Genomic DNA, 16005 nt, shown 5'->3' on the forward strand with positions numbered 1-16005 from the left:
GCCCACATCCAATCCGAATCTCCACTCAATTCCAACACTTCCAACATACCACACTTGATCACAAATGACCATTTTTCAACTCAAACAAGATCAAACACACCATTTGACCAATTCTCAAAGTTTTGTCTTTCAAAACCCTAGGTCCAAACCCTAATTCCCATTTTTGTTGCATTTAACTAATTCAAAGCATACCATCACCATTTCTTAACTCATTCAAGTTCACATATATTTTTAATTCAATCAAAACGCATGCATTTTCCACTCAAACCCTAGCTGGCCGAAATCCATACCTAGTCTTCCAAAGATGTTTTCATTTTATTTTAAGCATATTTCTAAGTTCATTAAGCTATAAATACAATAATTAAACTAAAAGTTTGAAGTTTGAATTACTAACCTTATGCAGAATTTTCTTTCTTCCTTCCTTCAATTTTTTTCTTCTTTCTTTCCCTTGAATCTTCTCTTCTGGTGAGGTTTTGGTTCTTTAAGCTCAAAAGTGAGCTTTAATGGAGTTTTGGTGAGGGAGAGGGTGAGAGAGAGAAGTCACGGCAACAAGATGAAGAAGATGACTTTTTGTTTATTTGTTTTTTCTTTCTTTTATGAATTTTTATCCTTATGGAAGACAACAATTATCCAAAATTAATTTTTTAATTATAATATTTATTACATCATGCATGATGTTATGCATGATGTCATCACTTTTCACTTTTTCTTTTTCTTTTTTTTTTTCTATTTATTTTTCCATTAGTTCTTTAATTTAATTCCCGACCCTGAAATTTTCTTTTCTCTGATTTTATTTGACAGTTAGATTAGGAGTCAGCTCTAGGGGTCAATTGACAAAATTGCCCCTCGCCGGTTTGACCCGGTTTACAATTAATTTAATATTTCTTTTGGATCATTGACCTAATTATTTGACCAGCTTAACATTTCTTTTTCGTGATTTTCTCTTTTCCACTGTGTTCGCAATAGTCCTAAGGACTGCGGCGTTATATTTTACGGTTCGAAATTTGAGTTTAAATCGACTTAGCAATCCTTCCCGAGAAGGTCACCTATCGCTATGACTCTCGGCTCATTTAACCTCTTATGTTCTGTTTTTCTTATTTATACTTAATTAATTGACAATTACTAATTATTTGTTTTCAGAGCTTATCTAGTTGTCTTAGATGTGATTCTAATCCCCTTAATTTTTCGGACCGACACCGGTCACCGAAATAGTAAAATATAACAGGCTATACAAATAGGGGTGTTACAATTCTCCCCCCCTTAAAATAAATTTCGTCTCGAAATTTTACCTGGTAATTAGTCTCTAAATAGCTGTGGGTGCTGTCTCCTCATGTCCTCCTCTCGTTCCCAAGTAGCTTCTTGGCTTGAATGATGGTTCCATAGCACTTTCACTAACGGTATCTGCTTATTCCGTAGCTGCTTTACCTAATAAGCCAAAAACTCTATGGGTTCTTCCTCATATGTGAGGTCTTGATTCACTTCAATTTCTTCTACTGGTAGCTACCATGAGATGGGTCTGATCGATACCTCCTCAACATGGACACATGGAAGACATTATGTATCTTCTCTAATTCTGGAGGTAGTGCCAAATGATATGCCAAAGGACCTACTCTTTCCAGAACCTCGTATGGCCCGATGAAACGAGGACCCAGTTTCCCCTTTCTGCCGAATCTCATAATTTTCTTCTAAGGGGAAAACTTGAGGAATACTTTCTCATCCACTGTATTCTCAATATCTCTTCTCTTTAAATCAATATAGGACTTCAGATGGTCTGATGCAGTCTTAAGTCAATCTCTAATCACCCTGATCTTCTCCTTGGTTTGCTGAACAATTTCTGGCCCAATCATCTTTCTTTCAACTACCTTATCCCAACACAATGGGGTTCTACATTTTCTCCCATACAAAGCTTCATATGGAGGCATCCCAATGCTTGATTGGTAGCTCTTGTTGTAAGCAAACTCAATCAAAGGCAAGTGTATGTCCCAACTGCCCCTCAAACTTGATCACACAAGCCCGTAGCATGTCCTCCAAGATCTGAATTACCCTTTCAGACTGACCATCTGTCTGTGGGTGGAATGCCGTGCTAAAGTTCAATCTAGTTCCTAGGGCTCTCTGAAGGCTACCCCAGAATCTAGAAGTGAACCTAGGATATCTGTCAGATACGATAGATACTGGCACTCCATGCAGTCTTACTATCTCATCAATGTACAAATTGGCCAATCTTTTTAAACTGTAGTCCATCTGAACTAGTAAAAAATGAGCAGACTTGTTTAATCAGTCAACAATGACCCAAACTGCATCATGATTCTTCTGTATCCTCGGAAGTCTCATCACAAAATCCATAGTTATTCTCTCCCATTTTCATTCCGGTACTGGTAGTGGATGTAACAACTCAGCGGGTACTTGATGCTCTGCCTTCACTTGCTGACAAGTTAGGCATTTGAAAACAAATTTTGCCATATCTCTTTTCATACTCATCCACCAGTAATGCTCCTTTAGCCCTCTATACATTTTTGTGCCACCAGGGTGCATGGCAAAAGAAGACTCATGTGCTTCCTTCAAAATGATCTTTCTCAAATCAACATCATTAGGAATACACATTCTGCCCTGGTGTAGCAGTAGACCATTATCTCTAATTAAGAATTCTGGTTTTTTGCCCTGCCGGACTTCTTCCAACAGCTTCTGATACTTCTGATCATTTTGAGTAGCCATTCTGATATGATCAATCAACACTGGCTGTACATGCCATGCAACTGCTGTCTGCCCCTCATTATCAATCTCTAAGCTGGCATGTAATGATCTCAACTCATGTACCATAGACAAAGGAGTAACCCGTAGACTTGCCATAGTCTTGCGACTTAAGGCGTCAACCACTACATTAACTTTCCCTGGCTGATAGTCTATCAGACAATCATAGTCTTTTATCAACTCTAACCATCTCTTCTATCTCAAATTCAACTCTTTCTGAGTGCATAGATACTTCAAACTCTTATGATCTGTGTAGATGTAACATTTTTCCCCATACAAATAATGTCTCCAGATCTTAAGAGCGACCACAATAGCTGCAAGCTCTAAGTCATGTGTTGGATAATTCCTCTCATGCATGCATAGGCAATGACATTTCAATCTTGCATCAATACACAGCCTAACCCATTATGAGAAGCATCACTGTAAACAGTATACTCTTTACCCGGGGTAGGTAAAGTAAGAACTGGAGCTTCAGTCAAACATTTCTTCAATTCATCAAAACTCTGCTGGCATTTGTCGGTCCACTGAAATTTCACATCTTTTTGAAGTAATTTGGTCAATGGAGATGCCAACATGGAGAATCCCTTCACAAATCGACGGTAGTATCCAGCTAAACCCAGAAAACTGCGAATCTCCGTGATATTCTGGGTGGCCTCCAATTAAGGACAGCTTCTATCTTACTTGGATCTACCTTAATGCCCTCTATTGATACTACATGCCCCAAGAAGGATATTTCCTTTAGCCAAAATTCACACTTCGACAATTTGGCGTATAGCTGTTTTTTCCCTCAAAGTCTGCAGTACAATCCGCAGATGTCTATCATGCTCTTCTGCACTCCTCGAATAGACCAATATATCATCTATAAATACCACAACAAACTGATCGAGGTATGATATGAAGATAGTGTTCATCAGATCCATAAAAGCAGCCGGAGCATTAGTTAACCCGAATGGCATGACCAAGAACTCATAATGGCCATAACGGGTTCTAAAGGCAGTTTTAGAAATACTCTGCTCTTGTACTTTCAGCTGATAATAACCTGATCTCAGGTCAATTTTGGAGAACACAGCCGCACCCCTCAACTGATCAAACAAGTCATCAATGCAGGGCAATGGATATCTATTCTTTATTGTCACCTTATTCAACTGCCGATAATCAATACATAAGCGGACAGTGCCATCCTTCTTCTTAAGGGCGGATAAAGCCCTTGTCAAGTAGCTCTTGCAACTGCACTTTCAATTCCTTCAATTCTGCAGGTGCCATTCTATATGGTGTTATAGAGATCGGGTCCACACCAGGCATAACATCAATCTCAAACTGCACTTCTCTTTCAGGAGGTAATCCTAGTAATTCATTAGGAAACACATCCGGAAAGTCACATATCGTAGGGATGTCCCTTAGTGCTGGACTCCCCACTTGGGTGTCTATCACATGTGCTAAGTATGCTTCACACCTCTTTCTGATCATCCTTCTGGCTAGTGCAGTCGAAATGATATTTGATGGCTGTAAATGCCTCTCCCCATGTGTTACCACATCACCGTACAGAGGGAGACCAAAAGTGACTGTCTTCAGTCTACAGTTATTCATGGCGTGATGCCTGGCTAACCAATCCATGCCCAAGATGATATCATAATCTCTGAAGGGCATTTCAATCAAATCTGACAGAAAAATATGTCCTTGGATCACCAAAGGACAGTCTCTATAGATTTTGTTAACCTGAACCTCTTGTCCTAATGGACTAGTTACTAGTACTTCAAAACCCATTTGGACACACGGAATAGCAAGTGAACTGACTATGCTAGCACTAACATACGAGTGGGTTGAACCTGAATCAAACAACACAAATACTTCTTGATCAAAGATAGAGAATGTACTGGCTACCACATCGGAAGTCTCAGCCTCTTCTCACTGTCTCATCGTGTAAACTCTGGCTGAAGCACTTCCTTGTGCTGACTGACCAATAGTACCCTGATTGCCTGAAGCATTGCCTCTACCTCTGCCTCTTCCTCTGCCAACCGGTTCTGAACCTCTGGGAGCAGGACTCTGAATAGATCCTTCTGCAATAGTAGGAGCTGGACCGAATCTAGAAGCACTAATACAATCTTTTGCAATATGACCCTTGCCTCCGGCTCCTGTTGCCCAATAGCATTTTCTCCCATGAATCTTGCCACAAGTCTCACAGGGGCGGGGAGGTTGTGAACCCTCGCTCGACTGCTGACCAGACCTAGGGGGTCTTTGTCCAGAGAATCTGCCCCTTCCAAACCTTCCACCTCAACCTCTGCTAGATCCACCAAATTTCTTCTTCTTGCTAGAAGTACCACTAGGACTTTGTTCAACTGATTTTTCCCCTTTATATTTCTCTGATTTCTCAACTTTCTCTAATTTTTCTTTTGCTGGGGTCGCTTTTGATTCAATTCTTTCCAACTCAAGTGCTTGAGAAATGAGCTCTGAAAAATTACTGTGTCTGAATCCCACTACTTGCATCCTCAAACTGGGCTTCAAACTAATCTCAAATCTCTTGCGCCTTTCCTTGCTGGTAGAAAGGAGACTCCAAGCATAGTGGCTTAAGCGGGAGAACTCTCTCTCATATTCTGCCACTTTTCTGTTGTATTGTTTCAAACTCAAAAATTTTTGTAGTTTCTGATCAACATATGCATCTCGGACGTATTTCTGTTGGAATTCTTTGATGAATTCATCCTAGGTCAGTACTGGTGGTTCAACTAAGCTATGGGGGATGGTCTTCCACCAATCATACGCATCCCCTTGCAGTAGCAATACTGAGTATTCAAATTTCAGCTCATCAGGGCAGTGTAGCTTCTTGAACACTTTGTCCATTCTCTCTAGCCATTACTCTGCCTCTAGTGGGTCTACTATGCCCTTAAATTCCGTGGCCCCATACTTCAATAACTTATCATATTGTCTGACTGGAGCTTGGGGTTGCACCATAGAAGCCTGGGGCGGAGTTTGAGCAGGCATACCCCCAACCATCTGTTGAAACATTGCCGCCATCTGCTGTGCGAACTGTGCAGGAAACTGCGGCATTTGTGAGGCTGGTGCCACTGACCCACTGACATTTTGTAGAGCTGGGTCTTCCCCTTGTGCCTCAGCTTCAACAGATTGCTCAACTAAGCGATCCCCTTCTTCCATTTCAGTATGAAGTTAGGATATCTCCTGAACAAATAACACAAGGAGATTTCCCTCCGTTAGTTCATATTTATGATGTAATGCACTGTATGTAACAAATAAGGACATTGAGCAGTTGTACTTATCAAAGAAAAAACATAAATTCACAAGTTAAAACATACTTTAAAAATTTACTCTGATACCACTAAAACATGTCACACCTTACCCCTCTATAAGGCATAACATGATCCCATAGAATACCTAATAAACTATCAAACTTCACCTACCGATAACTCATTAAGTACCCTACAAGGGATTTTAAAATCATTTTCTTACTATTTATAAGTGGTGAGCATTTTCTAATAGGTATTAAAACATTTAATTAGAATTTGAAAACTAGTTAAGATTTTTGTCCCATTTTATTTTCTGTAAATTTTATAAAAATTTCGTCAGAGTGTCGTCTGTATTTTGAAAAAACAGTTCTTCAAATACCTGTAAAAAGCACTTCCAAAGATTTATCTCAACAACTTCTTCAATTCAACATCCATCCCAACCAATTTCAATATCATTTCTCAATTTTCAAAATTCAACATTATCAAAATACTAAAATCCAATTTTATTCTAATTAAAACAAATATTTCCATTTATATTTCATTAAAGATAAAATAATTTATATACACCATTACAAAGATTTACATTAAGAAAAATCCAAACCAAAATTTATTACAAGCTTTATATAACTCTATACAACTGCTCATGACCATTTTCTATATTTACATATATTACATACATCAAATTAATTTTTACAATCAGGGTATAATATATACCTGATAAACTTCAGGGAAGGTTGCTCCACAATCTTCAGTAGCTCACTCTGCTGCTCCTCTAGTCTCTATATCTGCGACAGCAATAACAGCCATCGATAAGTACTAGGACTCAATGGTGTACAACATACTAAAATAAACTTTATGCGGAATTTAAATCATATTTATTCAAAATTTAAATTGAACATGAGCAATATATTCAAAACATGACTTATAAAATTTTAATCCAAACAATTTTATTTCATAAGTCTCAAAACACATTTCATAAAAACACACAGTTATATCATGCCATTCGAAACAAATATCATCTCAATAGCCAGAGGCTAAGGAGAAGTCACATCACAAGACTAGCTAGCTCAAATATATGGGAACCCATTCTTTTTCTTCTACTACTGGCACACACCTCGACACTTCAGCCAGAGAAGGAATCAAAATTCGAAACTGATTTCCCCCACTAGTCATGCTAGTGAGGTATTCAAATATATGGTCATGACACTGTGGTTTCAAAACTATCATAACAATTTACTAAACATTTGATGTCATTTCAAATATATACAATTAAACTTTCAACAATTTAAATTAAAAGCATAATAAACATTTCAAGACAATGATATCACAATTCAATATTTCAATTCATTCAAAATGATGTGCAGAAGACAATTTACAGAAATTCTATGTTGTGCATAAACCTTATACGAGTCGCCTCTTGGCCTTGACTCGATCCCTTGGGCTCTTTTCCGGTATTCTTTTCAATTAAAACACATAGTTTTATAGTGTTTCAGCATCATAACTTATTATAAATCCAAAAATAAATTCAAATTTACTTTTACCTAGCTTTAATATGCTAAACTTGGCGTTCTTTAAAATTTGTGTTTCGGAGTTACTATTCACTATACTATTTAAGTTAGTTTGTTGACTTTCTAATGCTTAATAGGTATGAGAATTCTAATTTCACCCACATACCACATTTTGGTTACCTAATTTGTTGGTTTTGGTTGTTTTCTCAAAACTTAAGTCTTTTAGGCAAAATTTCAAATTTTCAGTTTTGGTGTCCTATGTTGCACTCTTCCATTGGTCATGTTGCTGTTAGAATTTGGCTAAGTTTTCTTCATAGAAATTGTTTCTTATTGTCTTAACTTTATTCTCCTTTTTGAATCACTCCAATTGGAGTTTTGTAGCTCAAGTTATAGCCATTTGAATCATGGCTGCCAGACTGGTCTAACTCAGATTTTCTGGGCACCAAAACTGGTTCTGGCAGTTTTAGGTTATCAACTTTGGGTGGCTAAATGACTTGGTTAAGGGCATAATTTGGGTTTGTGTTCTTCATGAAAGTTTTAGGTTTATATCTCAGCTTTCTACTGATAAAATTTCAGGTCATTTAGACGTGCCTAGCCCAAGTTATGGCCAAATGAATAAATGGTCATTTTTGTACAGGACAGAACACTCACATCCGGATTTGGCCAATTTGTTCACAATGCTATGGTCACTTTTTGGGCATAATTCCTAAATGAAAAATGTGTCATTTTGTGTCTAGTTTCATTCCTAATTGGCCTCACACCAATTGGACTTGTAAATTTTTAGTTTTGGTCTCTGAAAGGGACCTTGGCCCTGCTGCTTGCATATTGCCCACATCCAATCCGAATCTCCACTCAATTCCAACACTTCCAACATATGACACTTGGTCACAAATGATCATTTTTCAGCTCAAACAAGGTCAAACACACCCTTTGACCAATTCTCAAAGTTTTGTCTTCCAAAACCCTAGGTCCAAACCCTAATTAACATTTTTGTTACATTTAACTAATTCAAAGCATACTATCACCATTTCTTAACTCATTCAAGTTCACATACACTTTTAATTCAATGAAAACACATGCATTTTCCACTCAAACCCTAACTGGCCAAAATCCATACCTAGTCTTCCAAAGATATTTTCATTTCATTTTAAGCATATTTCTAAGTTCATTAAGCTATAAATACATAATTAAACTAAAAGTTTGAAGTTTGAATTACTAACCTTATGCAGAATTTTCTTTCTTCCTTCCTTCAATTTTTTTCTTCTTTCTTTCCCTTGAATCTTCTCTTCTAGTTGCCCAAACAAAATTAAACCATGGTAGGACAATTTTCTATGGTGAGGTTTTTAGTTCTTTAAGCTCAAAAGTGAGCTTTAATGGAGTTTTGGTGAGGGTGAGAGAGAGGGTGAGAGAGAGAAGTCACGGCAACAAGATGAAGAAGATGGCTTTTTGTTTGTTTTTTTTTTCTTTCTTTTATGAATTTTTATCCTTATGGAAGCCACAATTATCCAAAATTAATTTTTTTAATTATAATATTTATTGCATCATGCATGATGTCATGCATGATGTCATCACTTTCCACTTTTTCTTTTTCTTTTTTTTTTTCTATGTATTTTTCCATTAGTTCTTTAATTTAATTCCCGACTCTGAAATTTTCTTTTCTCCGATTTTATTTGACAGTTATGTCAGGAGTCAGATCCAGGGGTCAATTGACCAAATTGCCCCTCGCTGGTTCTACCTGGTTTGTAATTAATTCAATATTTCTTATGGATCCCTGACCTAATTATTTGATTGGCTTAACATTTCTTTTTCATGATTTTCTCTTTTTCACTGTGTTCGCAATAGTCCTAAGGACCGCGGTGTCACATTTTACAGTTCAAAATTTGAATTTAAATCGACTTCACAATCCTTCCCGAGAAGGTCATCCATCGCTGTCACTCTCGGCTTATTTAACCTCTTATGTTCTGTTTTTCTTATTTATAGTTAACTAATTATTTGTTCTCAGAGCTTATCTAGTTGTCTTAGATGTGGTTCTAATCCCCTTAATTTTTTGGATCGACACCGGTCACCGAAATAGTAAAATATACCAAGCTATACAAATAGGGGTGTTACATATTTAACACAAAGACCTATTTATAGGCTTTACAGAGAAAACCAACTAGAATTAGGAAAACATAAGCTAACTAGGAAAACATAAATTAACTAGGAAAACATAAGAAAATATAATTGAAATAGGAAAACTAAGTCTTTTTGGTATTTAATGAGAAAGGAGCACCACCCAGGTTGAATAGTCAACTCCATGCGCAACTTGAATTTGTCTCTCACATAAGCTTCAATTCTCCCAATTGTATTAGGACTTGCAAAACATCACCCTTATCTCCACCAACATACCACACACCAATTAAAATAGTTTTGGGCCCCATTTATTATTCCAATGCCCACTAAGCTAACTAAACATGGACCTCTACATTGGGCCTCTTTTAGGTCTTATTCTTTCAAATTTGAATAAGTTTATTTCCTTAGCATAAGCTTAGCCCAAAATAATCCCTATGACACGTTTAGAAGGGGTAACACCTTCACTTTAGCTAATCCGTGCATTCGACTGTTTCGGTGATTAATATCGCTCCGGACAGTCGGAATGTCTGGAACTATATGTAAACTAGAGTGAGGAGTCATAAATAAACCAAATAATGATAAGAAAAAATTTAAAAAAATTTAAGTTATGAAATACAATAAAGTTAAATGAGCCGGTGCCCCAGTGATGGGTGACCTAACGGGAAGTTGTTGTCTTCACAACTAATAGCCCTAAACTCGATGGCATCAGAATGCCAAGAAAATGCATATAAAATTTTATCAATCGGTACAGATGATTTTAGTTCGTTAAGCCAAACGAAGGGCATTTTGGTCATTTTGCTTTTAGAGATGATTTTTGACCGACATGTCCATTTAAGTACGTGAATTATATAACCCAAAATGTAAATAAATATTAATAAAACATTAATTAAAAATGAGTGAAGAAAGGAAAATAAAACAAAAAATGAAATAAAAATTAAATTATGACATAGGATGATGTAATTAACACAATATCAACCAATCATATTTAACCAAGCATAAAAGTAAAAGCCAAAAGAGCTTAAATTAAATCAGAATTTTTTTATCTTCTTCCTCATTTCCATTAGGCCGAATCCTCTCTAGAGAATCCCTCATTGAAGCTCTTGTCTCAAACTTGATTCCCTTCACTCCCCACCATAAAATCCCTTCTTCTCTTCATTAAAACTTGTCCACTCATCTTAGAAAGATGTTTGGAAGCCAAAAAAAGCCAAGAAAGTGAAGGAAAATTTAAGATTGGATGAGGGAAAATTCTGCTCACACAAGGGTAGGTGCCTAATCCTTCTTTTCTTTAGATTTTGTGTTAGTCTCATGAATTGTGCTAGAGAATTGAGAAATTGAACAAATATGTGCATGTTAGGGCAACTCTCCATTTTTGGCAGCCATGAGAGGGTTAGGGTTTTAAAGGTTTAGTTTCAATTAAATTTGTAGATTAATGTTAATTGATGTGTATGTGTTGCATGGGATTTACAAAAGTTATAAGTTAGGGTTTAGTATGAAAATTGAGAATTTGATGATATGTTAATAAATTGATGTTGCTGAGATCAATTATGAACTATTTGAAGTGCATAGAATGTGATTTGAGGTTGGTAGTAGTGTGGAATTGTGGTATTGGGAGTGTTGTGTTTATGCTGGATTTTCTGGACCTTGAGTCCAGTGTGGTTTTTGGGCCATAAGTAGAGTTTTGTTACTCCAATTGGTGTGAGACCAATTGAAGATGAAACCTAAGACAATTTGACACAACTTTGATGAAGCAACCTTACCCAAAAAACAAACTTAGGATGACCTAAAAATTGACAAAATCCGGATAACCAATTCAGGACTTGGTAAAAATGACCAAATGAATTTGCTCATAACTCACTGTAGAAATGTCCAATTGACCTAAAATTTATATCAATGGAAAGCTTAGACAATTTAGAACAACCTTCATGTAGAACACAAACTCAAATTCTGAAGCTAACCAATTCAAATTGCTAGTTCAAGTTAGGACACCAAATCTGGCAGAACAAAATTGCCCAGGAATTTTGGTGCAGGTTAATCCGGCCAGTTATGGTAAAATGGCCATAACTTGAGTTACTAAACTCCAAATGGAGTGATTCATAAAGGGAATTAAAGAAGACACATAAAGGAACAACTTTGGTGAAGAAAAGTTTGCCAAATTCTCACTGTAGCTTAGACCAATGGAATAGTAAACATAGGACACAAAAGCTGAATTTTTGAAAATACTTTCGGGAGTCTTTGAATTGCAATTGACAATCAATGCCAACAAACTTAGAATCCAAAATGTGGTATAAATATGTATCAAACATTTGTGTACGTATTATGAATTAAAAAGTCAACCTTTAAAGGGAAATGGTCAAGTGAATAGTAACTACCAAAAACTTAAGTTGCTAATGGGGTCAATGGTACCCTACTTAAAAGACTTAATGTATACCTAAATTATGAGAATAGGTGGATGGAAATTGTATTCTCATCATAAATAGAACTTAGGAGACATTGTTAATATATTTTGAAATGTGGTTTGGAAATCAACATAAATGAAAATGTTGAACCTAGGGACATGTAAAATGATGTAATAAATTAGATAAGGAATTAGAAAGGAAAAATAGAGGATATAATTGATAAATTGTAAATTATATAAATGATATTCATAAATATATGCATTAGATCAAAATGAGTCTAGATATTGTATTTTCACTAGGAAATAAAGTTTAGAATGTTACAACAAATATATATATAATAGAATATATAGTGAAATAATTGTTATAAATTGTGATCATATGAATGACATAATGAATGAATAAATGAATCATATTAATGTATGAATAAGATATTAGTTCTCATTATTGTGAAAAGGACTAATACTTTGAGTACAATGGTATAGAAGGATAATTGATGTGAATTGCGATCATATGAATGATCAAATGAATGTATAAATTATAATTGAAATTAGTCATGAAATAATAAAGTCATAAAACATAATGTATTAACATTTAATGGTACTATGTGTCCATGTATTGCTTAGACACGTGTGTCAGATTGGATAGCTTGGCATGTCAATAGGGTATTGTTTTAGCAGTACTGCGTAAGGCTTTATGCCTGTATTCATCGCTTTATGCCTGCACTCATGGCTTTTATGCCTAATTATGTATTATCATCACTTTTTATGTCACACCCTACCCCTCTGTAAGGCATAACATGATCCCGTAGTGTACCTAATGAATTACCAACTCCGTCTACTGATAACCCATTAAATACACTACAAGGGATTTTAAAAACTTTTCTTACTTCTTTTACAGTGGTGAGCACTATTTACAGGTGTTAAAAACCTTTTTAAACTGAAGTGACAGAACTAACACATTTGAATTATTTGGAATTTCTATAAAAATTTTGGCAGAGTGCCATTTATATTTTGGATAAAACAGTTCTTCAGAAAAACCTGTAAAAAGAACTTCAATATATATTTCCAAATCTCAACTCCAACATGTTTCTCAACACAATATTTTTCTCAACTCAAATCCATAGTAATTTTTCAAAGACTGAGATACAAGAAATATAATACAATTTTTTTTACAAGTCAAAATAACTCATAATTTACTTTACAACTTTAATGTACAATTTTAATTTACAACTGCTCAAAACCAAGAACACTATATACATACAGTGAACATACATTACAATATAAAATGCAGAATATGATATACTCAATATACCCGATGATCTCTCAATGTAGTACTAGCAGCCTAGTCTGCTGCCCTGTCAGTCTGTCTACCTGCGACAACAATGAAAAGCTATCGCTGAGTAAAATTTACTCAGTGGTGCACAATAACAATTTGAAATGCGATATATAAATCTTTTATTGGCAGTTCACAAATCAAATGATTCACAATTCCATTTTACAATTTACAAAATTCATCTAACACAAATTTGATCAAATAACTGAGTAACACAATGTTGCCAATCGATAACATAATTTAGGCCATGACACAATTTTTTCCACACATGCCGTGTTGTACACCACGACAAGACACACTCACCCCAATAATCAAAATCAATGAGGGAGGAAGCTAGCTGAATAATGAGTACTCATCCACACTCACCTCAGACTGGGAAGTCAAAGAGGGAGGAACATAATCACACTCACCCCAGACTGATAAGTCAAAGAGGGAGGAATATATCACACTCACCCCATAAATGGAGGAGGAACATAGTAATAGTGTCATGCCAAGTGTGAATTAAAACAATTTCAAATCATAATATTTCATACAAACTATAAATCACATTTTATCTCAAAATTTCCATTTGCAAAGTTGGCAACACAATAATTTCCAAATAATATTCCCAAAACCAAAGCAATAAAAAATTATTCATAACTCATTTTTAAGTAGAAAATGAGAAGTCAAACTTATTGTGCACAAACACAATTTAAAACAATAACGTACAAATAATCATAATTTATTTCAATTGAAAAATTCAAAAGAAATAAATATTATGCACAAACACAATTTAAAACAATAACGTACAAATAATCATAATTTATTTCAATTGAAAAATTCAAAAGAAATAAATATTGTGCACAAACACAATTTAAAACAATAACATATAAATAATCGTAATTTATTTCAATTGAAAAATTCAAAAGAAATACTTATTGTGCACAAACCTCTGATAACTGTCTCTTGGCTCTGACTCAGTGTTTCCTTCCCCTCCCTGAGTCTTTGCTAACTGAGAAACACAATTTGAAGTGTTTCAGTACTCATTTAAACTGTCTCTAACGATAATGCTTGATAATTAATTCACTGAATTCATTTATTCGCTTAGTCAACCTACTATGTCGACCCTTGGTACATTCTAGGTAATTTAGGTTTTAATATCATTAATATGTCACATTCGATAGTCTTTTAGGGTTGGTACATGTTACCAAATTCATTTCCGTGTATACTGCATTTTCTTGCGATTTGCTGGATTCTGGGATACTAGTTTGACTTAGCCGGACCACCTAGTTCCCTCGGTTTTCAGGTTTCGGTCAAAACTACAAACTTGTAGATCTATGTCTTATTGCACGCGTGGCAAAATTTCAGGTCATTCTGAGTTATGTAGACCAAGTTATGGTCATTTTACTATTGCTGGTCAAATTGCACCAAAATTGGTCACTTTAGGTCACTTTAGGTTTGGCCAGTTTTTGGACCCGAACTTGTGCAAGCTGTTTGACTTACTTATGGTCATTTCTGGGCTTTGGTGTCTTCATAAGACTTGTAGATATGGGTTGTAACTATTCATGGTTAAAATTTCAGGTCAATTGGACCTGTTTTGAGTGAGTTATGACCTAAACACTAACTGCTGCCCAAATGGTCAATTTTCAGGTCTCATTTGCACTTAATCCAGATTTGGTCATTTTTCAAGCTACCTTGCAAACAGAATTTTGGCAAGCTTCCTTCATAAAAGTTAGCACATTTTGTGCCTAGTTTCACCTCCAATTGGTCTCATACCAATTGGAGCCACACACTTAAAGTTATAGGCCTAAAACTCAAACTGCCTTATTGAAATTCTTGCATACACATCAAGCATCACTTTTAACACTCACCAAACTTAACATTCAAACCAATTCTGGTTGTACCACAACCTAAACATAATTCACAACACATTATAGGTCATTTTGGCAGCTTACAATTACATTCAACATACAACAACAAGTGCAGAATTTTTCAATCCAATTTACAACAATTCAATCACCATTTTATGCTCATTTACATGTCCCACTTCACACCATCTTACACATACTCAAACTGCCATAACAACCAACACATTTTAACATCATTATTCCATAAACCAAGCATGAATTCCAGCATTCTTCAAGGGTTAGCAAACTGCCACAATGGTACACTTACATTCCATTACTTTCCAAGCTTTAAATTTCATTTTACCTTTACATATACTAAGTATACATCACCTAAACAATTTCCTACACAATATACATTTAATCAATCATTTAATTCACCATTTACAAGCACAATTAAACTGCCTTCAAGATGCTTCCATGGCTGCCAAAAGTGCACATTCCCATTCAACATCAAAACTCAAAAATTCCTTCATAAATCAAACACCCATAACATGCTTACAAACTTTAACAAAGCAATATTCAAAAACTCAAACTTACTTATGGATGAGACTTCTCAAATCTTCACTAAACTTCTTGATTTTGGTATCAAACTCTTCCTTCTAATGTGGGGATAAACTTTAATGAAGACAAGTGTGGGAAAAGATGGCTTGATCATGGAGTTGTTATGGTTTGAAGGTGGGTGGCCATGGGAGGGTTTGAAAGCTTTCATGCGGTAATGGAACTTTTAAATTGAAGAAGATGACTTGCAGATTGGTTAGTGGATTTACACCTGCCCATTGAGTATTTA

The 16005-nt window shown here is 35.5% G+C and overlaps 1 protein-coding gene across 1 annotated transcript in view; it reads left to right on the top strand.

Moving 5' to 3' along the window:
- Positions 1-9302, top strand: part of LOC110638308 (uncharacterized) — a 28229-nt gene extending 18927 nt beyond the window's left edge. Inside the window, exon 3 of the transcript XR_009141395.1 lies at positions 9170-9302. The gene's annotated coding sequence lies outside the window, so the exon portion shown is untranslated. The remainder of the gene's footprint in view (positions 1-9169) is intronic.
- The last annotated feature ends 6703 nt before the right edge of the window (positions 9303-16005 follow it).

The sequence above is a fragment of the Hevea brasiliensis genome, chromosome 11 (assembly GCF_030052815.1).
Source record: "Hevea brasiliensis isolate MT/VB/25A 57/8 chromosome 11, ASM3005281v1, whole genome shotgun sequence".
Lineage (NCBI taxonomy): Eukaryota > Viridiplantae > Streptophyta > Magnoliopsida > Malpighiales > Euphorbiaceae > Hevea > Hevea brasiliensis.